General features: G+C 50.4%; 1 long non-coding RNA gene across 1 annotated transcript; it reads right to left on the reverse strand.

The window, feature by feature from the left end:
• Positions 1–354: 354 nt before the first annotated feature.
• On the reverse strand, positions 355–14,271 carry LOC135913459 (uncharacterized). Its single transcript, XR_010568018.2, has 3 exons — positions 13,171–14,271; positions 11,169–11,375; positions 355–658 (listed from the first exon to the last, which is right to left on the reverse strand). It is a non-coding gene; the product is annotated as an uncharacterized lncRNA (long non-coding RNA).
• Positions 14,272–15,135: the final 864 nt, after the last annotated feature.

Here is a 15,135-nt window from a genome sequence, read left to right on the forward strand (position 1 = left end):
TTTATACGGCACATGTTTAGTTTAAGAGTGGTTGCCGGCGCTTTTGCAAGGTATATTCATATTGATATAATCCTAAGGGTGGCACCAGTTTCCAGATACCCGCCGTGAAAGTTGCACTGTGACTTGTGTGTCGCTCTTGCTCTTGCTTTAACACCGTTTGCTGCATTTATGCACAGTAGTATACCGGTACGTGACGGTACACGTACACGACCGCGAAACACATTGTAATCATCTCAGTAGTTGTACACCTTCTTTGCGATTGTCGTTAGTAAGGGTAGAGGACAGGAGAGACTTCGGCACGGCGTGAAATCACCTCTTCTCAGTTAACGACAGCGTTTTAGCATAGACGTCACGCGAGTAGACAATCAAAACCGCATTTATTGATAAATTATCGAAGTAGAAGAACCAAATTGACGGATTACGAAAGCAAAAGCGTTAACATAAACGTACTGGCCACGCACGCGTACTCTTTCTAGAGAAAGAGTAGGCCACGTGACCTCGTTCGGCAACACTGGACCGCTGGAGGTGAAACAGCCGCAGCAAGCGATGCACCCGGCGAACTGCGCGCTGCTCGTGGTGCTGCTGCTGCGTGCGATTCTCCGGCATTGGGCAGCCACCGCAGAGTCGCCGAAGGCCAGCACGCCGGCAGGTCGGGACACTGCGAGGGTCAAGTATTAACCAACCATCCCCGTGGGTCTTACATTCAGTTTTTTAAAAAAAATGTGTAGAAAGAAGTGTTCGTTGGATTAAAATCTCGCTCGAGGACGGCGACGAGTGTCGAAGTGCACAGGTGAATTGCAAAGAAATTGGGCCGAGCAAAGTCGCCGATTTTTCCGCATGCAGGTAACCGGACATGCGCGAACGGTCGTTAACGAGCAACATGCCGTTCTAGCAGTTGGCGACGACTCTCCCTCACCCGCCGTTGTTACTTAGTCTCTATGGTATTGGTCTGCTGAGCACCAGGTCGCGGGGCCGAAACCGCACGAAGGCGCTCGTGCCACTGCTCCCGCGTTCCTAGTCGTCATTAATTATTTCATTAATTATTTAAAAACAAGAAGACGTAACCAATTTTTCAGCTGATTGCACCGGAGCTGTTCAAGGCTAGTTCACCCAGGATCGTGTCCGTGTGTAGACTGAAAAATCCCCATACGCTGCCCGATCCCGAAGGTAGTGCAGTGCCGCGCCGACCCGTGGCGTAGTTGTAGTTCGCCATTAGGCGGCCCACAAACACAACCTCGCTGGTCATCCTTCTTCACAGAGTGGAAGGACACTGAGCCTTTGCTGTTGTTGTTGATGATGGTTTCAACACAAATGGAGTCGAAGCTGTTCCTAACACTCATTGACCTTTGAGGTATGACGACAGTTGAGAATAGCGCACTTTAACCATACTCGCTTTAGCCCATGACATATAGCACAATATTATATTTAGGGGTATACGTATTTATTTTTTTATGCGGCAAGGGTCTGGTTTTGTGAGTTCACTAAACTTATGCGTTCAGCTATCTCGCACGTAGTTCGGACACGATGCATCATGTGGAAATTCGAAGTTTTCTAGGAAGTTGGTAAAAAGAGCGAATAAGTTACTAATAAATGGATCGCCTGCAGAATACTCACAGTGTAAATTTACTTGTAATTCACGCTTATGAAACCGTCGGAACAAAACTACCGCAACGCATTCGCGGCACGTTGGCCGACAGAGATTAGAACGCTTAGGGATGCGTACACGCGACCATTTTAACCTTGGCTGTAATTACTGCATGCTTAAATGATTTGAGGGCCCCGACGAGCACAGCATAAAATGGGAAGGAAAAGTTCTGCCAGTACATCTATTCAGACGGTGCAACCACAACAGAGCACAGCCGTTTTCAGAGAATTCGTCTGGTATTGGACTTAATCATGATGCAGTCCGTTACTGAGTCTCTTTTTAATATTAGATTCGGACATTTTACGAGCCAAATCTACGATATTATTATGAGTCAGGCCGTAGTGAGTGTGCTTGGCAGTGAATTTCGACCCGGTGGGGTTCTTCAACGCGCACCCAAGTCACGGTATGCGTGGCCGTTCTTGCAATGCGCCCCCCTTCGGAAAGCGGCCGCCTCGGCGAGGATCGAACCGGCGACCTCGCACTCAGCAGTGCAAACCCTTAGCCACTGGACAACCACTGCGGGAAATTATTATTTTGTTTTATTTCATACATAGCGCAAGCCTCCACATGGAGAAGGTTATAGAACATGCGGCAATACATTGCATCGAAATGTGAAGGAAAAGCTTATACACTTGTTAATATCGTATAGGAAGTTAAACAGTACAGTAAGAGGTTGTGAACGTCCTTGGCCAGCCCTTAAAGCGAACAACAGTAAAGGAGCAGAAAATGAACAACTAAAGGTACATCGAAACCAATTCACGCTCACTATTCGCTGACAATACTCGCTGATTCAGTACTCGCTGACGACTACTCTGCGCCACGGACCGAAGGCTATGGGTGTTGAGTTTTTTGCTCGTGTATTCGTATGCGGCGGAGTCCCGGTGATCGAGTGTGGCACAGGCTTCGGCTTTGATTTTTACCGACGTTAAGAGACTCATTCATTTCATTGCTGGCAGATACCATCATCTCGGCATGAATTTTAGAAGCTAATCGATGTTTATACAGTCTGTATCTATCGATTTCTGAACAGGCAGCAAAGCAGCCTGTACACTGAGCCGCGAAGTGGCCGTATCATGTCGAACTCGCAACTGACGCCGCCGTCGACGGTTGTTATTTCCAGACGGGTTGAGCTGGTTTCCGCGTGTGCGATGTAAAAACGTGTTTTGTTTGCCTCAACTGTATTTCGTTGTTCATGTTGGTCATCAGCCTCTCCAGCTGAGCTCAGAGGGCGGAATAATTGAATTCTGGAGGGTTTACGTGGAAAAACCTCTATTTGATTATGAGGCATGCCATAGTGGAAGACACTCCAGAATAATTTTTGACCATCTGGGAATCAATTGACAGGCGGGACACCAAGCGACCAACACACACCAGAAGACGCGGCCGCCATTTTGCGTTAGCCATTTTGATTCTGACGGACGCCCACATGGGCTCTGTTCTCGAGTATGTGAGAGCTAAACAGGGCACACTAACAAAAACCCATAAAATATCAGTCGCTTACTGTTGACTTTTACGCACTGTTCCAATTTATGTGCTTTGAAAAAACAAGACAGTGTGTTTCTTTAGCACAAGAAAGCGTCAACAGTAATGCCGGACTTCTTCCTGCAGTGGTGCAAAAGTCACGATTTGGTTCCGTAGCCTTCGCTTTCGCGGCAAAAGTAGCTGCCCACGAAGCTAAGGCTGCTAATATTATTTTTTTTCTTATCGTGGAACCCGGTGTTTACTGAATGGAAGAAACATATGTAAAAAAGGCGTATATTGTTGACTAAGCAAGCAGGCACTTCTTTGATTTAAGGTTTCTTTGTCGAACGGTGAGAATGACTTATACAGACTCGCTGTAACCCGGCGTGGTTGCTTAGTGGCTATGGTAATGCGCTGTAAAGCACGAGGTCGCGGGAACGAATCCCGAACATGGCGGGTGCATTTAGATGGATGCGATATGCGACAAAACCCGTACAGTTAGGCTTAGGTCCACGCTAAAGACCACCAGGAGGTGAAAATTATTCGGGAGTCCTCAACATAATAAGATCGTGGTACTGCCCTGTAAAACGCCGTAATTAAGAAAAAAAGACATGCTGAAGATTCTCTAATCAAAGGCACCAAATTCTAAAAATAAAATTCAGCGTTTGAAATGCCATTCAATTTTTCGTCCATAACACCCTAGAAGAAATAGACCGTTTTATCGGGCGAGGAGGATAGGGCGCCCGGGGAGCCTTTCCTCCTCTCTGGCTTGGGCGATCCGGCGCGGCGCTGCTTGAAAGTAATGCTGTCGCGTGCTGCGGAACGATTTCGTGATGTTTTAGATCTTACTTTGTGAAATTTACGCCATGTTCGTTCATATAAGGGCGTCAGGGAAGCCTTTCGGTGCATCGGTAAATACTGTAGGCAGCAATATGTCTTGGGGGCGCAAAAATGTGACGCGCAAAATCAGCCGCGGTGTGCGCGTAGGTGCTGTTTACTATTTTGCTAATATCGATTTTAATTCAACAAAGAAAACCGGCGTCTCTGTATTACCAACAATAAACTGTAAATCAGCTCACTGTCTGATCGATTGGCGTAGGGAGTAAAACATATAATATAAGAGCACATGTTCGTGCACGGCCAACCTAAGGCAACCACGAAACATCTGAGCAGCAGGCGCTATCAAATATTTGTGATACACTGGCATCGTTCTCACGCATATCAAGTCTAGTATGCTTGAAATTACTATATGTCTACGCTAGCCTTTCTGCATGAGGCCCATGGCACTGCTCAACACAGCGATCACTGCAGTTGGTGAGCCAGCACGATACATATATAAGCTGTGTGCTTCGGCATTGCCTTTTTGGCCTGTATACAGCCATAATATATGAGAGGGCTCGCATAAAAAGATTGCGATGGCTATTTTTGAGCGCAAAATTTCCGTAATACGTGTGAGTGCGTCGTAGAGAACTGAACGAACAAAACCGAAAAAAGAAATTCGGTTATCATTCTCTTTAAAAAGCAAGAGAAAACGGGCTAATGCCGCACAACGTTTATAAATATATAACCGCTGATGCCGTGTGCTTGGACCACACGCTATATAGAACAAATGTATCTGTAATCCAGCACCTACTACTACTCAGGACACTCGCGCAGTTCGTAAACGGTCGCTTTGCTGGACAAGCTTAATTCAGACTGTAAGGTATGCTCCTATTACTCGCCAAATGTATTTTATTCATGGGTGGAATCCTCATCCATCCAATCAAGTAGTCACACACTGTAACCTGCAGCGAACAGTTTGAACGCTTGTCAAAGTATAGCAGTACAGCTCCTATCGTAGCTAGAACGGTACCCACGCTGTTAAGACCGTAGCGTATGTTTCATGGTTCCTAAACCGCAGCTTAGAAATAGAGGATAATACTGAAATAAGGTCACATTAGTGATTGGAACATTCAGAAATACACAATTGATCTCCGAGGCTGATTGTAGGCTCAAATATGTGCGCACATATCGCGCAGCGTGTTCCATCCACCTCAACGCCAGCAGAAGTTCCGGCCATGACGCCTTGACCACTTCAGCACGTCTCACAGAACCGTTTACCACGTAGAAAACGCACGTCATACTAAATAGACCACACGACCATGAAAAAAAAACGCCAGAACCTACCGCCGAGCGTATACCTGCCATGCAAAAGACCGCTTTCACCCAAGCCAGTATGGCGCTACTCATAGGCGGCGCCACTGCGTTCACAATATGGCGGCGCCTACGAAAAAACGGTCTCTAGCCGAGGCGCAGCTCACCGCGCAATTCGAGCGCCTCTCTACCACCAAGACGGGCTGCAGTATACTAACGTCCCTGGGTTACAACCCTCAAGCTCCCAGCCGGCAACCGTACGTGATCACAGATGAGGCGCGGGCCCACATTTACGCGAACCCCGTCCCGAAGAACACGCACCCAGAGTACAACCAAGAACGGCGGCAGGCGCGGGCCAAGGCTCTCACCGAACAACACGCCCAAGACCTGCACGCCCGGTACTGTTACGGACCTCCAACCGGTGCCACCAGTGTTACGACATTGTACCGCTGCACCACGATTTCGGCTTTGTGGTCCCGTAGCGCTCGTCACCCGTTTCGTGACAGAGCGTTGGTAGCGAAGACTCCGAGCCTGGCGTCGATGAGAATAACAAAAGGGACTTTATACATTATATACAGGTTATCATACAGGACATGAACGGGTCGGCACTGGGGCCGAGTGCTCACAACAAACGCGACTGTTCTCGCACGACGACGTCCGGCGAAAACGCGTGACACATCTCACCCCAGTCGGGAGCGACACTCTCTCACGGTGGGTCGGCTGATCCTGTTTTCGAGGCGGCCTCCTCGCCGCTTTATAATCCCCGAGAACCATTGTCACTCAAACGGCCCAATACAAAGTCAGCACACGACGGTCGTCCGAGGGGTCCAACCAGCGACCGCGCTGGCCACCCGGTTCAAAGTTCGCGCGCGCGGTGACCTCCAGGCAAAGGGAGGTGCGGCGCCGGGCTGTCTGGCACACGCGGACACGTCCAAACACGCTGCTCGCCGAGGCTTCTCCCGCACGACGGCGCAGCATCTTGACTTGTGAAGGGAGAATTATGGCGCTCGCAGGATAGATTCCGCATCTTGCAGATTCGGAATCCGGGCTTGTGGTAATGGCACAACAGCATCCCCGCCCTCAGATAAGGCGCCGGGAAGACGAGCTGCCTCCACGTTGCTCGGATGCCAGGCGCGCACGTTCGTCAGGCTCGTCCAAGTTCACGTCCAGTGTCGGGACGCCAGGTAACTTCACGTGCCCAGGTCCGACTCGCCAGGACAGGAGCTCTGCTCACCGCGTCGTCGCCAAGGTACCTCGACCAGCTCCGCTCGGGTCGTTCCTAAGACCTTGCTTCTCGCCACTGGTCCCGCTTGGTCGTTCTGCAGCTTGCAAAATCGACCGGCAAAAGGCAACACCCAACACGAACAAGTGCCCTCTGTCTCCCGTCAAACACCAGACAAAGCCATAATTCAAATCAACCTAATTAATCGCTATCCCCTTTTGCTCCCGCTGCAACAAGAGGCAGGTGTACGATCTAGCACACAAGGCTCAAACAACCAGTTTTCAAATTAACAACACAACAAAATAGACAAGAAACAATTATTAATCAGCAATAATAATTACAAATGGAATGGTCCCCTTGAAATCACTTGGACCGAAAACATACTTCTGAGGAAGCAAATGAGGTCATTCATTTTTCCCGGCGATATTTTCGCGGAATCCGAAGCTGCTTATATTTTCGACCCTGCTTATCCGTGTAGCGGCGGTACAATAAGCCAGATTCCTTGCCAAATGAAACCCTCTTTTTTTTCACTCCCCGTTTGACGCTCTTCCTCAGATCGGCTAATGAACAGTCTTCCTGTTGCTCGCGAATCAGACTTTCTCTTTCAACTGCAGCCTGCTCCTGCCGGCTGGCGGAAACCGGAGCGAGTGTGGAGCCCGCGTCGCCTAATTGCGGCGTCGCGTCTATATCGCGGCTAGCACTGTACGCGTCACTCCCACTCACCTCCAGGACCCGCTCGTCTAGGCCAGCCTCCGAGCTCTGCCTCTCCCGTGACTGCTCGCCACTCAAGTTACCTTGATCAGTCCGTGTGCCGCACCGCCTTTCGCTCACCGACGCTAAGTCAAGTTCCCTCGACAGCGGGCGCGCTTTGGATCGCGTGGGGGCCATGTACGCCACGTCGGCAAAGAATGATTTGCCCTGATCCCTCAGCAGCTGCTCCGAGCTATTTGAGAAGAGGTAGGAAAATTGCTCCGGGAGGGCGGCTGACACATCGGCTTCGGTGTTAAGTTTCCCAAATTCTCCTTCAATGATAACCGTTGCGATCGGTAAACAGACACTCTCCTTCTCGGCCACTTGCCGTATCCTAACGCACTCTCCCGTAAAATCACTCGAGGAGACGAAAGACGGGTGAACAACGTCCATAGTTGCTGCAGAGTCCCGCAGTGCTCGGCACTTCTTGCCGTTTACCTTAATTTCCTGCACATAGGGCTCCAATAGACGTATGTTCTTGTGAGTTTCCTGTATCGTTGCAAAAGCAATTCTCTCTGGGCAGCTTGCAGCGATGTGCCCTTGCTTTTTGCAATTGTAGCAGGTTAACGGTTTCCGTTTTTCAAAAGAACGCGTCATTTCGTTTCGCTGTTTCGGACCATCGTCATCATTCTGAGATGCATTCTGTCCTTCCCTTACAGTTTCTTTGGGAAGGGACTCGTCGTCCCGAAACTCGCGACGCGTGATTTCCTTCCGTTCGTCGGGCTTCCCGTAAAACCCATCTCTTCTATCTGCTTTCTCTATGCGCACTGCCTTGCTGTGCAAGCTGCGGCGGGTGTAATACTCTTCCGCTAACTCTGCTGCCTTGTTTAGCTTAACCTCTTTTAGCCTATCTTGCAGCCAGAGCCGGACATCCTCATCAATGCAACGGTAGAACTGCTCTAACGCGATGCATTCGACTATTTTGTCGCGGTCGTCGTAAACCTCTTCGCCCTTCAGCCATTCCACCAAGTCGGCTTTTAGACGAAACGCGAAGTCAACATTCGACTCCTTACCCTTTTTTGCATACCGGAACCTCTGCCGGAAAGCTTCGGGCGACAATTTGTACTTCCGCAGTAGCGCTTCCTTCACATCACTGTAGCTCTCAAACGCCTCTTTCGATAAGCAAGTTATTACGTCTGATGCCTCCCCAGGAAGCAAGGCTAACAGATTCTGTGCCCAAAGGGATCGCTCAATGCTATTCCGTTCGCAGACGTGCTCAAATTTCACGAGGTATTTGGCCATATCCTCTCCGACGACAAAGGGTGGAAGTTGATCGCGTATTCTTGGAACATTAGAAGTGAGACTAGGCGCCGGCGAGTTATTTCGGATCTCCAACTCTTTCATTTTAAGCTCGTGCTCACGTCGCTCCCTCTCTCTCCTTTCCTCCTTTTCCTCTTCGCGACGTTCCTGTTCTCTCCTTTCCTGCTCGCAACGTTCCTTCTCCCTTTCCTCCCTTTCCCGACGTTCCTTGATATCCGCCCAGGCCTCAGCGGCTTCCTCAGCCGTTACGTCCCCAGTCCTCATGACCTCAAGGATCGCATTCTTTCTTTTGGTTGAGCCCAACTCAATGCCCAACTCCTCACAAATTTCGAGAAGTTCCTTCTCCTTGTACTTCTCCATCGTTCACACTGTCCTCCTGCTGTTTACCCTTTTTGAATATACCTGCCGTACGCTACTATAACACTACTAGTAAGACATATGCAAGTATTTCACACACTGCCCTGTTTACCCCCTCAGCATCCCCTGGTTTTCAAAACACTCTTACTAGGCTTGAAACACACAAGGTTATCACAATGCAACACCAAATCCTTCCCTAAGCTACTATAACCTGCGTCAGAGAAAGTCTGGTGTTTGAGGTAAACTTCAGGCACTCACCGCGCCGAGGTAGCTGATGCCGGTCAATCCCGTAGCTGCCATCCAGTGTTACGGACCTCCAACCGGTGCCACCAGTGTTACGACATTGTACCGCTGCACCACGATTTCGGCTTTGTGGTCCCGTAGCGCTCGTCACCCGTTTCGTGACAGAGCGTTGGTAGCGAAGACTCCGAGCCTGGCGTCGATGAGAATAACAAAAGGGACTTTATACATTATATACAGGTTATCATACAGGACATGAACGGGTCGGCACTGGGGCCGAGTGCTCACAACAAACGCGACTGTTCTCGCACGACGACGTCCGGCGAAAACGCGTGACACATCTCACCCCAGTCGGGAGCGACACTCTCTCACGGTGGGTCGGCTGATCCTGTTTTCGAGGCGGCCTCCTCGCCGCTTTATAATCCCCGAGAACCATTGTCACTCAAACGGCCCAATACAAAGTCAGCACACGACGGTCGTCCGAGGGGTCCAACCAGCGACCGCGCTGGCCACCCGGTTCAAAGTTCGCGCGCGCGGTGACCTCCAGGCAAAGGGAGGTGCGGCGCCGGGCTGTCTGGCACACGCGGACACGTCCAAACACGCTGCTCGCCGAGGCTTCTCCCGCACGACGGCGCAGCATCTTGACTTGTGAAGGGAGAATTATGGCGCTCGCAGGATAGATTCCGCATCTTGCAGATTCGGAATCCGGGCTTGTGGTAATGGCACAACAGTACGTAGACGCAGCGGAATACAAGCGGGAAGGCTTTGCGGCTGTGGTCGTTGCGGCGGCTACCGGCGCCAAGACAACGGCAGCGAGCGTGCGGTGCACGAACGCCACAGACGCTGAGGAGGTTGCCATCGCCCTGGCGATCACCGAGGCCGAGTGTCGCACCGTGCTCAGCGACTCGAGGAATGCCGTGCGCAACTTTGCCAAGTGGCGAATAAGCGCGCCGGCGGCCGCCATCATCGGCAAGCTCCAACTTCAAGACCGCGGCAGCACCGTCCGTTTAAAGTGGTTCCCGGCGCATGCCGGCGAGTGTGCATCCTCACCGAACCACAGCGAGACGGCCCATTCGGTGGCGCAAGCGCTTACTTTCCGTGCACCCGAGAGTGACCGTTCCGCGTGGTGGTTCGAAACCAAGGACAGATTGACGACCTATGCAGAAGTAACCAAGTGTTACCGCGTGGCTCGACGGACAATGCCGCCTCCCCACCCGGCACTCAGTCGGGACGAGGCCGTATGGCTAAGGCAAATACAGACCGCGCCACTCCTCGCCCCCGCAATGCTGCACGTGATTCACCCAGGGCTCTATCCGAGTGAGCCGTGCGGCGTTTGTGCAGCGGGTCCGACGGACCAATGGCACATCATGTGGGACTGTGCCAGGTTCCCGACGGCAGCTACCTCCAGGACTTACCCGTCCCAACTTCAAGCTGCCCTGCAGTCTGAAGACAAGGACTCACAACTATGGGCCGTCCAGCAGGCCCGGAGTGCGCTCGAAAAGCACAAGCCTCATGACCCACTACAAACGGGCCCAAATGGGGTAGTGCAGAGTAGGATATAAGCCCGTGTCGACGCTTGGGCAGCGTCACGACGCGTTAAACCGTCGATTGCCGGCACTTTATTAAAGTTATCCCTATGCTATCCTATCCTAGGTCGACAAGGGGTCTCTTATGGTACACTCACTGGGTCCTACGGAGCCCCAAGTCGATTTACAGCAATTCAGAGCCGTCTCGTGATTGGAGCCGTAGAAATAGTGCCCTAGCAAACGTGTTAGCTGGTGCCACAAACGTCAGAGTAGCCCTGTGATGGAGGTTCCCTATGATCTCGGTCGCGCTGTCAGGTTGAAGGCATACAGCACCGCCTCCTAACGCTCTTTGCGGGAGCGCGGCGCTCTGAATAGGCCAGGCGAATCTGTTCAGAGCGCCTGGTTTCGATCAGCCGAATGCAAACTGAATCCCGAGAGCACCACAAAGTGATCACTCCCTGGTCAATTCAATGTAGATATACCACGTGACGCACTGTACTATCGGCGCCTATGAAATCATATTGACGGCAACACAGCTATTAACACTGATGGCGAATGAAGACAGACCACTTGCCAACGCTCGGCAGGTGCAGGGACTTGCGTACCGGACCCAGAAGCACGTTAGGAGGCTGGAGTGGCCACCTGCTGCTCCTGCTGATCTCAAAGTGCAGCCCGAAATGGCGTCATCGTGGCACTTGCGCTGGAAGACGTGGCCAGGACACCTGCTGCAGTCCTTCTGGCGCCCGGGCAGCGGGAGCAAAAGCTGGTCGGTCGAAGCCCGCTGCGTAGCCCCGCCACCATAAAGTCGACTTCTATATATGGCCAGTTCTATATATGGCCAGTTATGGACAGACATAAGGAAACAGCCAATTACATAAAATTATTTTGTCGTTCATATAAATTATTCAGTTTGCTACCAGGGGCGTAATAACGCAAAGATATTCCAAACTCTTCTATTCCAATTCTGAAATCGGCCTTCCGCGATTGCTCAAAAACTTTTTTGGACCAACCCCCTTCACCTGTCTGTCACGCGACATCACGAAAACCGCGATAGCTCCCCATCTGATATGACGTGTACACACCGATTATGCATGATTTGACCAAACAAAAGAAAAATTTTAATTCCCTAACCGACGGCTTTTCGCCATTAACACTCGGCTATTGGTCAAAAGCTATCGGGTTGTATCGTATTTACCTGCCTTTCTCGCGGCATCGCGAAACCGCAAAAAGTCACTGTGTCAAAGTGACATGTACAGGTTAAAGGTGCAGTAACATGCCAAACAAAACTAACTTTTTTTTCTGAATAGCCGCAGGCTGCCCCGTTCTCAAAAGAATAAAGGATGGCTGCCACCGATCCTACAGGCACTGGCTTCTCGCACCTGCTGGAAAGCATGGGTTTATTCGCGTATAATAATCTTCTTGCGTAGCCCTCTAACCTTTTTGGCCACTTTCGGCACGTTTACGACCACGCTGTTCCAACTCTTCTTTGCTGAGGATTCGTTTTCGCGGCATTCTTTACCTTCCGTAGCACGACGCCGAGATTTTCGACCATCCACCGCAAGCAAAGTAAGGGAAAGTGGACCAATCGCAGACGCCGAGACCACCCTCTTCATCTGGTTATTTTTTCAGTGCGGTGGCTCGGCCCCATCGCAGCGCTGTCCACTTGAGCGTGCTCCTCGCCGCATTGCAGCCAATTACAAGTAAACCCTCCAGCGTACGCAATGTTATTCATTTTGAAAGCAAAGAAAAGTCACCTCCTAGTAACTAGGAGAGTGATTGGGCTGTTCAGGCAACGCTGCAGGTCACCGCGTGATGCTTGCCTCGGCGGCTAAGAAACCTTGACGTAAGACAGTTGGAATAAAAACATATTGGAATAGTTTTACGGTATAGGGCCCCAGGTCATTTTTTTTTTTTTGGCGTGGGTTGGGCGGGATTTACGTGTCGGAAATATAATGCGATGATGAGTCACACTGCACTGGCAGTGATTTTACCACCGGGTGTTATTTACCGTGCTCCGAATGCATCTTCCACCAGCGTGTTTGATGCCGCCCCCGATAGGAATTTCCCCCCACGCCTTATCTCCCGCCTATTAGCTAACACATGACCTCGAGCTCCCATGAGTGCTGATAACCTCCTCAAATATTAGTTTCTACTATTATTCAGTCTTTATTAAAAACGTAGAAGGAAGGTCACCGCTTGGACAAAACATCTGTACAAAAGATGGATGCAAGGCTGCACACATAGGCAATACTCTGATTATACGTTTCTTCTTCTTCAATATCTGTAAAACTGGATAAATGGCTGCCATAGACACGTACTTAGAATTACCTACGCTAAGACTAAATTTAGGATTAAAATGAATAAACAAAATTACATCAGAAACCGTTCCATCCTTCCGGATGAATATTGTGAGGAGGTTTTATATCCAAACCATTAAAGGGCAGGAATTCAGCATGGCGCATGTGAGACTCAATATGAAGCTATCGTGTGACGCACCATGCTACCTCTGCCAATCAACTCAACTTGACGGCAGGGCAGCTACATACACCTGTGGCCAATGAATAAGCATCACTTGCCATGACTCTGCAGGAGCGCAGCCTTTCGTGCCGGAACCAGAAGCACGGCAGTACACTGGAGTTGCCAGGTAGTGCTGCTGGTCCCAGAGTGCAGCGCGACGTGGCGTCATGGTGGCACTTGCGCTGGAAGACGTGGCCAGGAGGCCTGCTGCAGTCCTTGCGGTGCCAACGCAGCGGGAGGGAAAACTGGCTGGTCGATGCCCGCTGCGTAGCCCCGCCGTCACCACGTCGGTAGCAGAGTGAGACTGGACGGCGGACGTCATCAGTGCGCCGTTGACGCCTTGCGTGAGGGTGCCTTCGCATCCAGGAACCCGTGAAGGAAGGGGCCACCGTGTCCTAGATGCTCGCTCGGTTGGCTGGTTACTCTCGTGCAGCGTCTCGTGCAGCATCGAACGCAGATGGGCGCTTCGTCTTTTACTCGCGCGTGGTCCTCGCAAGCACGCGATGCGCATCGCTTTGGATAGTTTTATGAATACGAGCAGGGAATGCTTTTATTGCCACGAACATCCTCACAGAGGTACGATAGTTGTACACACACTGAACTTGTGGAAACGTGGCACTTTCGCGGACTCAATCTATATATGGCGGCCGGCTTTTCGGAACGAGGTTCACATCGTTAGGTGTGCGGGCCGCTGCAGAGGGAACAGCATTTTAGAACTACGATTCATTCATCGACAGTGGTGGTGGCGTTTTTTGTCATTCAATTGACAAGCTTTTCTGCTTGGGTGTAATTCGAATGGAAGCAAAAAAATTTAATCTGTAAAAAAAATGATAATCAAGAAGAAAGCCAGAAATTACGGAGGCGATGGACAGGGAACACAATAGGTGGCAGAATTCAATGATTGTCCCCGCCTCCGATGCCGATGTAATACGACCATGCGCAAGAGGTTTCGGTAATCGGAAAATGATGTCGCTGCCGTTTCAGAAAGGCAATGCTACTTACAGTGTAGATTAATATTCATTTAAAAATATGTACTAATGCATCTCAAGTGCACTGCTTTCTTGCTTTACTTGCTTCGAATTATCCTAAACATGGGAGGCAGAAAACCAAACAACGAAAAAATACGGCGGAACCAATTTATTTATTTATTCATTAATTTCTTTATTGCATTTATTTTGATACTACCCGTTTAAGGCTAGATGCGCTCGGTGTTTTATATAAAATGCACAGAAAGAGACAACGGCAGAGTGGGGCGAGCCCGAACACCACCAACAACAGCCGCCTTCTTCGTCTTCTGCTGGTGCCCGCTTTTCTCGCTATAATCACTCCCCGCCGAAAAAGGAGCCAGCCTGGCGACCTATGGAACCCGCAGCACTGGTGGGTCGTAGTTCGGCGTCAGCTGGTCGACATGAACCGATTCGCGTCCGCTACGCCACTGGTCCACAGATGGTTGAATATGCTCATTGAGGTAGTTGACCGGGGACGCCTGTCGTGGAATCAGATAAGGGCCGTCATACTTTGAGTTGAACTGCGCAGAAAGGCCAGGAGTAGAGGAAGGAACGCGGGGCCATGCCAGCGATCCAGCTGAATACGAAGGAAAAGTCAAGCTCGCGTCAGGGCCATGTTTCTGGCTGGCATGATTTTCCGCGGTAAGTGGGCGAGCGATATGACGACATTATGCGGCATGGTTGGCGGCTTCGGATATAGTCGTAGATTCGAAAGCATCGAGGCGATGCAAAATAATTTTGTCCATAAACGGGGACCGTCTTGTCTTGGCTTGACTCGTATCCTAAACAGTGGCGCATACCCACTATGGGGGATTTGCCAAGAAGCAGGTGGTTTTTCGTATTTGTTTATTTATTTATTTATTTACATTGCCCCTAAGGGCCCCCACGCGAGGGTATTACATAGAGGCGGGGGGGGGGGGGGGTACAAACATGATATATACACAAGAAATAAAACTACATGAAATAAGAATACAGACAAGGAACATAAAATAAATAGATATGAACAAGGGCTATATG

This window comes from Dermacentor albipictus, unplaced genomic scaffold, assembly GCF_038994185.2.
Source record: "Dermacentor albipictus isolate Rhodes 1998 colony unplaced genomic scaffold, USDA_Dalb.pri_finalv2 scaffold_14, whole genome shotgun sequence".
In the NCBI taxonomy this organism is placed as follows: domain Eukaryota; kingdom Metazoa; phylum Arthropoda; class Arachnida; order Ixodida; family Ixodidae; genus Dermacentor; species Dermacentor albipictus.